The sequence below is a fragment of the Bos grunniens genome, chromosome 12 (genome assembly GCF_055505025.1).
Source record: "Bos grunniens cultivar Pamir isolate PY7600 chromosome 12, Bosgru_T2T1.0, whole genome shotgun sequence".
Lineage (NCBI taxonomy): Eukaryota > Metazoa > Chordata > Mammalia > Artiodactyla > Bovidae > Bos > Bos grunniens.
The window spans coordinates 87,122,429-87,138,883 of NC_141176.1; positions in this window are offsets into that span (position 1 = coordinate 87,122,429).

Sequence of the window (16,455 nt, forward strand, 5' to 3'; positions counted from 1 at the left end):
TCTAGAACGGAGGTGTGAGTTTAGGCCACTCATTCCTTTGGGCCACTCTGTTCCACTTCTTTGCAGTTTCAGGACCAACTATTTCAAAGACTGTTTCATATGAGACTTCCTCCCCACTCGGGGGATTGCTTTTGGAAAAGGGAGACAATGGACAATGACAGCACCCGTTGCTCCATTTGCTCTTCGGGACACAAGTCAATTCATCTAGGTTGTGAGGATGGGAGCTTCCAGCCTCCTGCAATGAGTCATAGAGGACATCCCATGTCACCCCAGGTGACAGTCAACGATGAGGCTATAGTGCAACTCGCTGGGAGAAGTGAGCTCTAGGCCGTCGTCTCACGCATCCTGTCTGTGCCCTCTGGTCCTGCTTCATCCTGGATATTCCATGTCTCTATGGTGATGAATCACTGCTGTGCACACCCACTGCCACCTGTAAGCCCATCAGGACCCAGCTTAGGTAAACAATGGGATGCGTGGTCTCCTGGGATCCATAGCTGAGTGCTCAGTCTCCACAAGTTATAGCAGCATGTGTTGTTTTTTTTTCCCCTCAAAAAGCATGCAGTTTTCTGTGGTGCGATAACTGGCTTTAGTCCAGAAAACCACACTCCACTTTGCAGTTCTCCTTCTCAAACTTGTCATGGACTCCATTGTTGTTGTTCGGTTGCTGTTGTGTCTGACACTTTGCAACTCCATGGACTGCAGCACACCAGGCTTCCCTGTCCTTCACTATGTACCAGAGTTTTTTTAAACTTTGTGCATCCAACCATCTCATCCTCTGTCACCCTCTTCTCCTCCTGTCCTCAATCTTTCCCATCATCAGGGTGTTTTCCAATGAGTAGGCTCTTCCCATAAGGTGACCAAAGTTTTGTAGCTTCAACTTCAGCATCAGTCCTTCCAATGAACATTCAGGTTTGACTTCCTTTAGGTTTGATTGGTTTGATCTCCTTGCTGTCCAAGGGACTCTCAAGAGTCTTCTCCAACACTAGAGTTCAAAAGCTTCAATTCTTCATCACTCAGCCTTCTTTATGGGCCAACTCTCACATCTGTACATGACTACTGGAAAAATCATAGCTTTGACTATATAGACCTTTGTTGGCACAGACTCCATACTGCATCCTTTTTAACAATTGGCATGTTCATCACCGTGGAGTTTTCAGATTATATGACCCAAGGAGAAGGCCATAGAACTTTTTTTTCCCCCTCTTGGCCCTATTCAAAGAAGGCAACTTTCCATTTCACTTGATCTATTCTCCCAAACAAGTTCCTAGTTTGATTGAATTTCTCCTAGAATCTATGAGCAATACCAAGTATCATTCATACTCTGTAGAATGACATGAAAAATGTTGTAATTTATCTTTACCTTCAGAAGTAATATCCTAGCATGCTCCTGCCCATGGGCTCTCTAAAAACTTTATTTTCCACCCACTACAGGACATGTTTCTTAGCAAAGCCTCCATCATGCAAACCGTCTCATGTTCATCCTGCCTGAAGAGAATGATGTCATCCACGCCTGATGTTCTGTATGGATGTCCAGATGGTCTGGATATTTTCGGACTCTATTGTGACAGAGGACAGAGTTAACATAGCTCTGAAACATTACACTTAATGTGCATTATTTTCAATACCACATGAATGAGAACTATTTCTGATCCTCTTTCTTCCGATCCTCTTGCAATGGAAAAGAACACATTTGTATGAGCTTGAGTTATCCCACAGTCATTCTCCAGGCTCCATCTAGTCTTGGAAGAACTGGATTGGCAAACGAATGAAGATATGATACATATCACAAGGCATGGGCCTCCTTTATATCTTTAATGAGGGCATGAATGTTCACCGTTATTGCAGAATGTGATACTGTTTTTAATTAACTATCCTTGCCAGGAAGGGACAGGGAAGTTTTGTTGACTTCTTGGAGCCCCAGTGAGCATTAGAAACTAGAAATCAATAATACATTAAAATATGATTTTTCCTGGGTCAATTGTTAGTAGCTAAAGTCAAAGCAAGAAGAAAGTGAATGATCAAGTTGAGTCAGGGATTTTCTCAATATATTGGAAAGATTAAGGGCTGTACTGAGTTATGGACACGAGTGAAGGTTCATGAAATGTTTGACATATATGGGAAGAAATGAAGACAAGAAGGGGCTAAGTATTTGGAATAGATGTAGAGTCCTGCAGAGGATTAACTTATTAAGTTTTGAAGATGCCGAAGGGCTAGTATGGGCATGACTGAGAGACTTGGAAGGAAAAGAGTTTTGGCCAGACACTGGAAAAATACAATTTAGTATGGAGTGTTTTCAGTCTGAAAATAATCAATGTGAACCCACAAAGAAGAAAAAGCGTAATTCCATTGTGAGAAGTTAAGTCATGGAAACTTTTATAGATAAGGGATTTTGGGGAAATGTGTGTGTGTGAGAGAGAGAGACAGACAGACAGACAGACAAGAGACAGAGATAGGCACAGAGACAGATGGGAGGTAAAAAGAGACACTTTAGCTGTAGGTTAAGGTCCAGAGTGTACTTCTGAGTATTGGAATGGCAGATGAATGGTGCTCTTGGAGCATGAGACGTGTATCTTCCATGTATAAAGACAACCACACTTAAAGTCACTAAACCATGGCAGGGTCTATACCTTTCAAGAGCAGGGAGAGGTTCCTTGGGGCTGCGGTGCAGGGAAATGGTAGCTGATGAGACGAAAAAAATAGAGTAGGTCAAACTGTATGATGCCTCATATGTTAGACTAAGAAAGATGACCTCATATGATTATTGTGTCTCCTAAATGAGATCCTTAGCAACTCTATGGCACAGTTCATACAGCTTTGCATCCTGTAACAGCTAGCAATCTGTGACTTAGTAATGATTGCACAAATAATGCAATAGTGAATGTTTTCAGACTCAGTAGCTGTTCTTGCAGAATTTATGACATGCCCAGGTGAGAGGGGATAAAGGGCCTTATTTATTGTATGAAGAGCATCATATTTCTACTCTGTCATGATAATGTAGATTTAATAATAATTATTAGGCATAAGTAAAAATTAAGAGCATCTATATTAAGAAGGTGAAAGTATTAAGAAAGTGAAATTCGCTCAGTGGCCTCTGACTCTGCAATCCCATGGATTTACATGCAATGGTTATCTGGGTCATGAAGATCTTTTTTATATAGTTCTTTTGTGTATTCTTGCCACCTCTTCTTAATACAGTCTGCTGCTTCTGCATGATTCTCTAATTCTTTTTTTCAAAATCCATGACAGCATCAACATGAAAGTCATTCAGTCGCATCTGACTCCTTGCGACCCAATGGACTAAACAGTCCATGAAGTTCTCCAGGCCCGAATACTGGAGTGGGGAGCCTTTCCCTTCTCCAGGGGTCTTCCCACCCAGGAATCGGACAAGGGTCTCCTGCATTGCAGGTGGATTCTTTACCAACTGAGCTATCAGGGAAGCCTTGTACTAAGATGAACTCCTTATTGCCAAATTCAGACTTAAATTGAAGAAAGTAGGGAAAACCTCTAGATCATACAGGTATGACCTAAATCAAATCCCTTATGATTATACAGTGGAAGTGATAAATAGATTTAAGGGCCTAGATCTGATAGATAGAGTGCCTGATGAACTATGGAATGAGGTTCGTGACATTGTACAGGAGACAGGGATCAAGATCATCCCCATGGAAAAGACATGCAAAAAAGCAAAATGGCTCTCTGAGGAGGCCTTACAAATAGCTGTGAAAAGAAGAGAAGCGAAAAGCAAAGGAGCAAAGATATAAGCATCTGAATGCAGAGTTCCAAAGAATAGCAAGAAGAGATAGGAAAGCCTTCTTCAGTAATCAATGCAAAGAAATAGAGGAAAACAACAGAATGGGAAAGACTAGGGATCTCTTCAAGAAAATTAGAGATAGCAAGGGAACATTTCATGCAAAGATGGGCTCGATAAAGGACAGAAATGGTATGGACCTAACAGAAGCAGAAGATATTAAGAAGAGATGGCAAAAATACACAGAAGAACTGTACAAAAAAGATCTTCACGACCCAGATAATCACGATGGTGTGATCACTGACCTAGAGCCAGACATCCTGGAATGTGAAGTCAAGTGGGCCTTGGAAAGCATCACTATGAACAAAGCTAGTGGAGGTGATGGAATCCCAGTTGAGCTATCCCAAATCCTGAAAGATGATGCTGTGAAAGTGCTGCACTCAATATGCCAGCAAATTTGGAAAACTCAGCAGTGGCACAGAACTGGAAAAGGTCAGTTTTCATTCCAATCCCAAAGAAAGGCAATGCCAAAGAATGCTCAAACTACTGCACAATTGCACTCATCTCACACGCTAGTAAAGTAATGCTCAAAATTCTCCAAGCCAGGCTTCAGCACTATGTGAACCGTGAACTTCCTGATGTTCAAGCTGGTTTTAGAAAAGGCAGAGGAATCAGAGATCAAATTGCCAATATCCGCTGGATCATGGAAAAAGCAAGAGAGTTCCAGAAAAACATCTATTTCTGCTTTATTGACTATGCCAAAGCCTTTGACTGTGTGGATCACAATAAACTGTGGAAAATTCTGAAAGAGATGGGAATACCAGACCACCTGACTTGCCTCTTGAGAAATTTGTATTCAGGTCAGGAAGCAACAGTTAGAACAACAGACTGGTTCCAAATAGGAAAAGGAGTACATCAAGGCTGTATATTGTCACCCTGCTTATTTAACTTCTATGCAGAGTACATCATGAGAAACGCTGGACTGGAAGAAACACAAGCTGGAATCAAGATTACAGGGAGAAATATCAACAACCTCAGATATGCAGATGACACCACCCTTATGGCAGAAAGTGAAGAGGAACTAATGATGAAAGTGAAAGTGGAGAGTGAAAAAGTTGGCTTAAAGCTCAACATTTAGAAAACGAAGATCATGGCATCCAGTCCCATCACTTCATGGGAAATAGATGGGGAAACAGTGGAAACAGTGTCAGACTTTATTTTTTTTTGGCTCCAAAATCACTGCAGATGGTGACTGCAGCCATGAAATTAAAAGACGCTTACTCCTTGGAACGAAAGTTATGACCAACCTAGATGGCATATTCAAAAGCAGAGACATTACTTTGCTGACAAAGGTTCGTCTAGTCAAGGGTATGGTTTTGCCTGTGGTCACGTATGGATGTGAGAGTTGGACTGTGAAGAAGGCTGAGTGCCGAAGAATTGATGCTTTTGAACTGTGGTGTTGGAGAAGACTCTTGAGAGTCCCTTGGACTGCAAGGAGATCCAACCAGTCCATTCTGAGGGAGATCAGCCCTGGGATTTCTTTGGAAGGAAGGATGCTAAAGCTGAAACTCCAGTACTTTGGCCACCTCATGCAAAGAGTTGACTCATTGGAAAAGACTCTGATGCTGGGAGGGATTGGGGGCAGGAGGAGAAGGGGATGACAGAGGATGAGATGGCTGGATGGCATCGCTGACTCGATGAACGTGAGTCTGAGTGAACTCTGGGAGTTGGTGATGGACAGGAAGGCCTGGCGTGCTGCGATTCATGGGGTCGCAAAGAGTCGGACACGACTGCGTGACTGAACTGAACTGAACTGTACTAAGAAGCAGGTTGTAAAATGTATACACTATTATCATTCATCACTGACTCTTAACAAAATTACAAGAAAAACTTTTCTAGGCAAGCAGTTAGCAGTTAATTTCTCCAGTTTGTTTTAATCTGGCAAACTGTATTCAAAGTACAAAAACTGAGTATGAAGAGGACAGAGACTTAAAGCCTCTCGTTCTTTTTTTTTAAACTGAAAAAAATTCACAGGAAGGAACTGATTGAGAAGTAAACTGTATCTTTTAAAGTAAAATTGCCCAATGCTGTGAGCATCTTCAGGAAATGAGAAATGTGAAATCCATAAAAGTCTAAGTTGGCTAAACCAGATGTTTAAATACCTCCTGTGTAATAAATAATATGAATAGATTTTTGTGACCAATAGAACATAATTTGATTTGAATTTGATCTCTCCTCAGGATTCAAGTTTAAGAGGGGAAGGAGAAATTTGAACTGCTGAATTCTATACCCACAGAAGGAAAAAGAGAGAAAGACGTTAGGTAATATAATTTCTTTCTTTCTGAATTTTTTTCTTAACTAATTTTCATTGCAGTGTGTGCTGTCATTTCGGTAATGTCTGACTCTTTGAGACCCTGCGGACTGTAGCCCATCAGGATCCTCTGTCCACGCCCTCCTCCAGGGGATCTACCCCTGCCAGGGTTCGAACCTACAGCTCCTGAATTGCAGACCGATTCTTTACCAGTGAGGCATCAAGGAAACTCTTGTAAAGTTCACTACCTCAAATCCTCTTTCTTGGACCTGCCTTTGATGATGGCTTAACTGTGAAGTCACCTTTGCATCATAGAGAGAACTGTCTTAAATGCGCTTTCTGATTTGATCAAGGCTTTTCTAACACTTAAGAGTGAGGCAGAGAAAAAAGCTCATACACTTGGTGATGTTGTTGAGACTAAATTAGCCAACGCTGGAATTGCCTCTGTCCAGATTTCTTGTTACATCAGAGACTAAAACTTACAGTAACAGTAAAACATTTTACCCAGGTTGCTGTTTGAGGCCAAAAGTGTCCACATGGTTACAGAATTAATAGAGCTTAAATGATGAGGGTATGTAGGAACCAACAACCTTCAATCTGGGACTGAAAGAGCTGGTAGAATACGAAAGAAAAAAAGAAAAATATGTGGGGCTGAAAGGAACAGACCCGCCTAACAAAGAATTAACATGGAAGTAAATAACCTTGATTTCTCACATTGCTGTGTCAGCGTTTTGACGCTCACTGGATGGTTGGTGGAAATGCTTACTGAGCACAGATGTTATCTTTTAGCTTCCTTCACAACCTGAGAGCATGCTCTGTGAAGTAATCATATTGTAATTTCAGATGTAATTCTAACACATTCTTTCCTGAATAGCGTATGTGTGCGTGTGAGGCAATCATCAAAAGAATATTGTATCCTTTTAAAAAGGATTTCTTTTTTTTTTTTCATGCACCTTATAATTGATTATTTTATTAAAAAATATTTCCAAGACAATTCATATTGAACATTTCAACGGGGACCTGGTTTTTCACCTAGGATACAGACATAAATTGTCCAAGTAGGTTTAGGATGAGCCTCTAGACTTTTCCATAGAAAATAAATAAAGTAAAACTAGAATATAATCAATCAGAACGACAGAATGATTTTCAGGTCAGACCAGAATTGCAAAAATAGCTCTCTCCTCCTACCTACTTTTGCTTCACTGCCCACGACGTTTTCTTCTGTTCCTCCATATGTCTTGGAGTCTCACAGGTTTCCTGGAGGCTACTCTTTCTTGTCTGTATCCAGAGATTTCCGAGGTCATCTCACTTACCCCGCTGACTCAGTTCTCTCCTGTGTCAAAAAAACTCTGACCCTTTATTCCCAGACCAGATTTCTGTCCAATAGAGAAACTGTATAATCTTCACATCCTTATTGGAGGTGGCTTGTCATTTAGATCCCTCAAAATCAAAATATGCAAAACTAAAACCCTGTCCTCATTTTGAAATTTTTATTTAAATAGCTATTGCTATGTACTTGCACCAAAAATTCAGAGCCTTCCTCTCCATCACATTGCACATCAAAATGATAAGCAATATATCAGTATCTATTAAATAATTTAGATATAATACTTCCTTCTTCACCCCTACATCTTACCTGGAGCTCTTATTCCTCTCCCACTTGGATTACTATGAAACCTAAATTGGTCTCCCTTCTTCCATTTCATTCTCTATGACTTAGGCTTTTCTGAATATGATTTCTTTCTAAAACAGTTTTGATAAAGTTTTTCCAAAGGCTTTTGTTGCATCCAAGATAAACTCCATTATGTTTGAACTTTCATTCTCTGTGAAAGCCCTCTCTCACATAACCTTGCACTTGTCCATTCTACCCAACTTGAAGAAAACTCGTGTTAGCTGATAGGAATGTCAATATCAATGCCATTTTCCCTCAGTGCAGAAATACAAAACTCTCAGAGGATCCTCAAATCACCTATTTCCCTTCCTCCCCTCTGTCCTTTGCACACACTTACCTGCTATTCACCTACCTTAGAACCTTTCACTCACAGGATTCAGGGCTTCCCTGATAGCTCAGTTGGTAAAGAATCTGCCTGCAATGCAGGAAACACCAGTTCAAAGCCTAGGTTGTGAAGATCCGCTGGAGAAGGGATAGGCTATCCACTCCAGTAATCTGGCCTGGAGAATTCCATGGACTGTATAGTCAACAGTTAGAACTGGACATGGAACATCAGACTGGTTCCAAATAGGAAAAGGAGTACATCAAGGCTGTATATTGTCACCCTGTTTATTTAACTTATATGCAGATTACATCATGAGAAATGCTGGGCTGGAGGAAGCACAAGCTGGAATCAAGATTGCCGGGAGAAATATCAAAACCTCAGATGTGCGGATGACACCACCCTGAAGGCAGAAAGTGAAGAGGAACTAAAGAGCCTCTTGATGAAAGTGAAAGAGGAGAGTGAAAAAGTTGGCTTAAAGCTCAACATTCAGAAAACTAAGATCATAGCATCTGGTCCCATCACTTCTTGGCAAATGGATGGGAAAACAGTGGAAACAGTGACTGACTTTATTTTTCTGGGCGCCAGAATCACTGTAGATGGTGATTGCAGTCATAAAATTAAAAGACGCTTACTCCTTGAAAGAAAAGTTATGACCAGCCTAGACAGCATATTAAAAAGCAGAGACATTACTTTGTCAGCAAAGGTCCATCTAGTCAAGGCTATGGTTTTTCCAGTAGTCATGTATGGATGTGAGAGTTGGACTATAAAGAAAGCTGAGCATCAAAGAATTGATGCTTTTGAACTGTGGTGTTGGATAAGACTCTTGAGAGTCCCTTGGACTGCAGGGAAATCATCCTAAAGGAGATCAGTCCTGGGTGTTCATTGGATGGACTGATGTTGAAACTGAAACTCCAATACTTTGGCCACCTGATGCGAAGACCTGACTCATTTGAAAAGATCCTGATGCTGGGAAAGATTGAGGGCAGGAGGAGAAGGGGCGACAGAGGATGAGATGGCTGGATGGCATCACTGACTCAATGGTATGGGTTTGGGTGGACTCCAGGAGTTGGTGATGGACAGGGAGGCCTGGCATGCTGCAGTCCATGGGGTCGCAATGAGTTGGACATGACTGAAGGACTGAACTGAACTGAACTGATAGTCCATGGAGTTGCAAAGCGTCAGACATGAGTGAGAAACCTTTCACTCACCTGCTATTCACCTGCCTAAGAACATTTCACTCACATGATACAAGCCACACATTTCAACATCAACACTTAAGAGAGTCACAATGCCCTTTGCATTAACTGACCCTCACCCTGTAACTCCTCAGTAATCTGAGGGGAATCCAAGTCTTGTGCTTCCAGGATACTTCACTTAACCAATCACAAAATTTGGTTTTGTTTTTTTTTTTTTAATTTTTTAAATTTTTTATTCCTTTATTTCTCATGTGTTCCCCATCCTGAACCCTCCTCCCTCCTCCCTCCCCATACCATCCCTCTGGGTCGTCCCAGTGCACCAGCCCCAAGCATCCAGCATCGTGCATTGAACCTGGACTGGCATCTCGTTTCATACATGATATTTCACATGTTTCAATGCCATTCTCCCAAATCTTCCCACCCTCTCCCTCTCCCACAGAGTCCATAAGCCTGTTCTATACATCAGTGTCTCTTTTGCTGTCTCGTATACAGGGTTATCGTTACCATCTTTCTAAATTCCATATATATGCGTTAGTATACTGTATTGGTGTTTTTCCTTCTGGCTTACTTCACTCTGTATAATAGGCTCCAGTTTCATCCACCTCATTAGAACTGATTCAAATGTATTCTTTTTAATGGCTGAGTAATACTCCATTGTGTATATGTACCACAGCTTTTTTATCCATTCATCTGCTGATGGATTAAAGATCTCAACATAAGACCAGAAACTATAAAACTCCTAGAGGAGAACATAGGCAAAACACTCTCTGACATACATCACAGCAGGATCCTCTATGACCCACCTCCCAGAATATTGGAAATAAAAGCAAAAATAAACAAATGGGACCTAATTAAACTTAAAAGCTTCTGCACATCAAAGGAAACTATTAGCAAGGTGAAAAGACAGCCTTCAGAATGGGAGAAAATAATAGCAAATGAAGCAACCGACAAACAACTAATCTCAAAAATATACAAGCAACTCCTACAGCTCAACTCCAGAAAAATAAATGACCCAATCAAAAAATGGGCCAAAGATCTAAATAGACATTTCTCCAAAGAAGACATACAGATGGCTAACAAACACATGAAGAGATGCTCAACATCACTCATTATCAGAGAAATGCAAATCAAAACCACTATGAGATACCATTTCACACCAGTCAGAATGGCTGCCATCCAAAAGTCTACAAATAATAAATGCTGGAGAGGGTGTGGAGAAAAGGGAACCCTCTTACACTGTTGGTGGGAATGCAAACTAGTACAGCCACTATGGAGAACAGTGTGGAGATTCCTTAAAAAACTGGAAATAGAACTGCCTTATGATCCAGCAATCCCACTGCTGGGCATACACACTGAGGAAACCAGAAGGGAAAGAGACACGTGTACCCCAATGTTCATCGCAGCACTGTTTATAATAGCCAGGACATGGAAGCAACCTAGATGTCCATCAGCAGATGAATGGATAAGAAAGCTGTGGTACATATACACAAAATTTGGTTTATTTTTGTTCCTTAAACAGCTAGCCACATTTGGGGCATATACTACTCACTCAGCTTTTAATCGGTAACATAAGTCTCAAGACATTTCAGTGACACAGTATTTTGGACTTTGTGGTATTTGACTCTCTAAGATTGTTTTATAGCAAGTCATTGGTCCTAGGACCCAAGTTCAGTTCAGTGGCTCAGTTGTGTCAGACTCTTTGCAGCCCCATGGACTGCAGCATGCCCTGCTTCCCTGTCTGTCACCAACTCCTGGAGTTAACTCAAACTCATGTCCATTGAGTCAGGGATGCCATCCAACCATCTCATCCTCTGTCGTCCCCTTCTCCTCCTGCCTTCAATCTTTCCCAACATCGGGTCTAGGACCCAAGTTAGACACTGAAGAGGTAAGGATAGGTAAGGTTGTCTCTTAGTGTATGTGACTGATGAAAGTTACTCTAGGATAATCCATTCATACACTGCATGCCAGAGCATATTAGTCTCGTTTCTACAATGATTTTGTGTTTTAAATTCTTTCGATATTCACCATATCACTGTAAGTGAACCCAGGCAAATATTGTTATCATTCCAATTTACTGGTTGAGCAAATCAAGATTCAGAGAGTTAAAATATTTGCACAAGGCCACACAGCTAGGTAATGGTAAACACAGGCCTGAAAACCATATGCTTCGATTATGTCACATTGTCCTAGCACTGATAGATTCAATTTAGTAATCCCTACTGCATTTTATGAGCTTCCCTGGTGACTCAGACAGTAAAGAATGAGCCTGCAATGCAGGACACCTGAGTTCAATCCCTGGGTTGGGAAGATCCCCTGGAGGAGGACATGCCAACCCACTCCAGTATTCTTGCCTGGAGAATCCCCATGGACAGAGGAGGGCTACAGTCCATGGGGTCACAAAGAGTCAGACATGACTGAGCGACTAAGCACAGCACAACACCACATTTTATAGTTAGCAGACACATCCAGAACTGCATGGTTCTAACCCTTATAGAAAGAAGAAACTACTGAGTCTCCATTCTCTACTAAATTGTGTAAGCATATTAAGATGCTTTAGTAAAAGGATACATTGATGATAGAGAAGGCTACAACTAAAAAGCTCATTACTCAGGACTCAGTGCTAGACTTGGCCTCACAGGGATGGGTAAATTTGTGACCAGAACACAAATAGGTTGATTAATCCCAAATAATTTACAAAACTCTATGATCTGTACCAATCTCTCTATGACCTAAATGTTAAGTACGATTTATTCCCTCTAGTCCACTCAGTCACCCTCTGAACATGTGTATTATACATTAAATGGATGACAGGAAGTCATTTTTAAATCCTTTCTTTAGAAACTGATCTTTCAAGCCTCTGGGAGGCTGATCTCAAGGGAAGCATTTGCCTCCTTTATGGGATTATCTGTCTGTTATGTTGAATGGATCTCATTTCAGGAGTCATCGGGTCAATTAATCTCATCATTAAGGATCCTCTTAAGAGCTCATAAATATCATTGAATTCACACATCTCAATTGATGGCTTGCTTTGTGTGTGGTCAACTGGTGGATACTTACTCACAATTTGAAAGGGCAAAACCCCTGATAGTTGCCTATTAAAGGGTTTAATTTTATGTCAGGGATTGCAGAAAAACAAGTACAGTAATGTGGTGAGATACACTCAACCAGCGTTTCTTTAAAGTTCACATTTTCATCTCTCTTACTTTTGATGCAGATTACTGACAAGAGGAGGGGAGGATAAGGTGCTAAGAAGGCAATGTGGCCAGGGAAAGAGATGGACAGAAAACAACGCAATGGAGTTAGACAGGAGGAGATGAAGTGAAGCAGGAAGGAGCTAGGAGAGGAAGACAGATCGCCCACTCACGTTTACTCAGGCTGGGTACAAAGAGAAGCCCATGTGATATTTTGTCTCCAGATACCTACAAGGGGTAAATGAGGCCAACACATTGTAAGAAAAACACGTTCTATTCTCCTTCCTCTTGTGGTTGTTTAATCAGTAAATCATGTCTGACTCTTTGTGACCCCATGGACTGTAGCCCACCAGGCTCCTCTGTCCATGGGATTTTCCCAGCAAGAATGCTGGAGTGGGTTGCCATTTCCCTCCCCAGGGCATCTTCCCCTACCCAGGGATAGAACCCATCTCCTGCATTGGCAAACAGATTCTTTACCACGCAACCATGAGGAAAGACCTCTCTTTCCTTTACCAATTCACTTTTATAAGAGTAAAACTGAACAGCATGTAAGGTTAAGATGTCTGAACGGTTTTATTTTTACTCATATCTAGGTGTTATCTTTTTGGGAGAGCAATGTTTGGACAAGAAAGAAAAAATATACATACAATAAATGACTAAATATTCATTCAACATGATTTATTATATGCCACTATTTCACCAATGTCAATTATATTGTTACCAAGAATTTTATTTAATATTTTAGAAATAAACTAAAGAAAACTATATGCCCATTAAAAAAATAAATGCAACCTCATAAAAACATATTTCTTCAAATCTTTGAAATAAGTAAATGTGCCTTTTAGAGGTCATCAACCAAGTATAATTAATAAATCTAATCTTATGTTTTTTATCACCTTTGATATAACTATTTCTAATAAACAAATGGTGAAAAGAATTCAATGTACCAAAAAAAGAAAGAAACTAAAGAATTAAAAAGTAAAATGTGATTATATTCCAAGTGATCATAATAATAATGTTTTCACAAAAATAAAAATTAGAGTAAATGTAAACATAAAAAAGTAAATTAAGAATATATTTCACATTTTTATTCCAAAAACTATTAAAAATTCAGCTCTAAGAGAAATAATTTGTAATCTAGAAACATAAAATTTTAATTACAATGAATTAAAGCTACTTTATTTTTGGAAACATAATTCTAGTTGAATAAATGATTTAAGAAATAAAAGTATGTAGTTTTAGTAATCAATAGTTATTTGATTGCCAAAGTCATGGAAGTATGGAATTGGTAGAAAGTTACTTCTGCTCTATTAAGTGATGTACATTTTATAATATCATCAATTGTTCAGGTTTTCTGTGCAACTGTTGTGAATAATGAGCTAATCCTGAATTCCTAGGAATCCCCAACTTGAAACAAGAAGAGAAACAAGAAAATGGGCACTTGGTAGGACCAGGAATAGACGAGCTATTATTATTATACTCCCTGAAAGAAAGGATCAACAAGTTAACTATTGACCTTCTTCTTGTATTAGCACTTTCACTGTGCAAATGCTGCACAAAGTCCAAAGCACTGGCCATCTCTCACGCTGACTGCAGCACTCACGGCCCTTCATGCGATACTCCTTCTCCAAGGACGTAGGGATGAGCTTTCAGACACTTTTCTGTCATCTGACTGCTGTACCCTAGTGATGGGATTGAAGGAATACTTGTACCCGGCACTGGTAATACGGAGTTCCCAGGTGTGCTAGTGGTCAGGAACCCGCCTGGCAATGGAGGAGACATAAGAGACGTGTTTTTGATCCCTGGGTCAGGAAGATCCCCTGGAGGAGGGCATGGCAACCCACTCCAGTATTCTTGCCCGGAGAATTCCATGGACAGAGAAGGCTGGAGGGCTACAGTCCATGGGGTCGCAAAGAGTTGAACATGGCTAAAGCCACTTGGCACATTAGTAATACACACAGCTCTCTTACAGCCGTGTTCCTCAGACATGAATGGGACAAAAATCACTTCAGTTCAGTTCAGTTCCATTCAGTCACTCAGTCTCGTCTGACTCTTCGTGACCCCATGAATTGCAGCACACCAGGCCTCCCTGTCCATCACCAATTCCCGGAGTTCACTCAAACTCACATCCATCAAGTCGGTGATGCCATCCAGCCATCTCATCCTCTGTCATCCCCTTCTCCTCCTGCCCCTAATCTCTCCCAGCATCAGAGTCTTTTCCAATGAGTCAACTCTTTGCATGAGGTGGCCAAAGTGCTGGAGTTTCAGCTTTAGTATCATTCCTTCCAAAGAACTTCCAGGACTTATCTCCTTCAGAATGGACTGGTTGGATCTCCTTGCAGTCCAAGGGACTCTCAAGAGTCTTCTCCAACACCACAGTTCAAAAGCATGAACTCTTCAGCACTCAGCTTTCTTCACAGTCCAACTCTCACATTCATACATGACTACTGGAAAAACTATAGCCGTGACTAGACGGACCTTTGTTGGCAAAGTAATGTCTCTGCTTTTGAATATGCTATCTAGGTTGGTCATAACTTTCCTTCCAAGGAGTAAGAGTCTTTTAATTTCATGGCTGCAATCACCATCTTCTGTGATTTTGGAGCCCCCAAAAATAAAGTCTGACACTGTTTCCACTGTTTCTCCATCTATTTCCCATGAAGTGATGGGGCCAGATGCCATGATCTTAGTTTGGGATCTAGCAAATGCGTCTGCAGATTTTAGGAGAGGCAGCGAAAACCCGAGGTGGCGCTAATGGTAAAGAACCCACCTGCTAATGCAGTAGAGGTAAGAACCATGGGTTCAGTCTCTGGTTGGGAAGATCCCCTGGAGGAGGGCATAGCAACTCACTCCAGTATTCTTGCCTGGAGAATCCCATGGACGGTGGAGCCTTGGCTAGGGTACATAGAGTCACAAAGAGTCCAACTCGACTGAAGCGACTTAGCGCACACACCCCGGGGAAACCCAGAATCTCTAGCCAGGCTTCAGGTGGTCAGGGGTGCAGCACTGAGCACTGGGCTTTGAAGAACTGGGTGTAAAGTGGATGCTTGGAGAGAAGGGGCTTTTCCCAGCTGAGCTGAGGACAACACTCATGTCCTGAGCTGAAGACAATCTTTAAAAGTTTGTTTCTGTTTTTTTTTTGTTTTTTTTTTTTATGTTCTGATTTGGTCGAAGTAATTCTCTAATACACACTCACAGTGAATTCTAAGGAAAAACAAGGACGCACATATGAATTTATTAATAGTTCCTTATGCTGCTGCTGCTGCTGCTGCTGCTAAGTTGCTTCAGTCATGTCTGACTCTGTGTGACCCCATGGACTGCAGCCCACCAGGCTTCTCCGTCCATGGGATTCTCCAGGCAAGAACACGGGAGTTCCTTATGATTCAGATTAAATTGTCACAAAATAATAAGGTAACCACAATGCTTTTGTTCTTCCTGCCTTTCAGCTTAGATACTCTGTTGCAAAAACCTTATGAGTTTTGCTCAAACTACCAGTTGAACCCAGGAAATCTGGCTCCAGAATTCAAATCCTTCAGCAGAAATGTAAACCTTTGTCAACACGAGAAGGAATGCTATATTTCTCTTGAGAATTAGTACTTCCCAGAGGATGAAAATCCATCTCAATTAGCAAAAATAGTAATACAGTTGTTTTCACACGTACGATAAGATTTTCTACAATTTAATCCAATTTGTACATTAGCTTCTAGGAAGAGCTGAGTTATAGATGATTAGAACCTAATATAGCTTTTGTATTTTCTCTAACAATAGTATAGGACTTACACTTTCAGGATGAATTAAAGTAACACACAAATACTTGAATTATTTCTCAAAAGAGGAAAAGCTAAACCGTAGGGGTTTCACTGCTGGTATGCACTGGGATGGTTCATCTTAATTTAACTGGAGAAGTAGTTTGCTGTGTTGCTAAATTTTTAAAAAATATTTTGAGCTTTTTATATAACTTAAATGTTTTAAAATAAAAGAGACTTGCATCTATCTGTGTGTGTATATATAAATA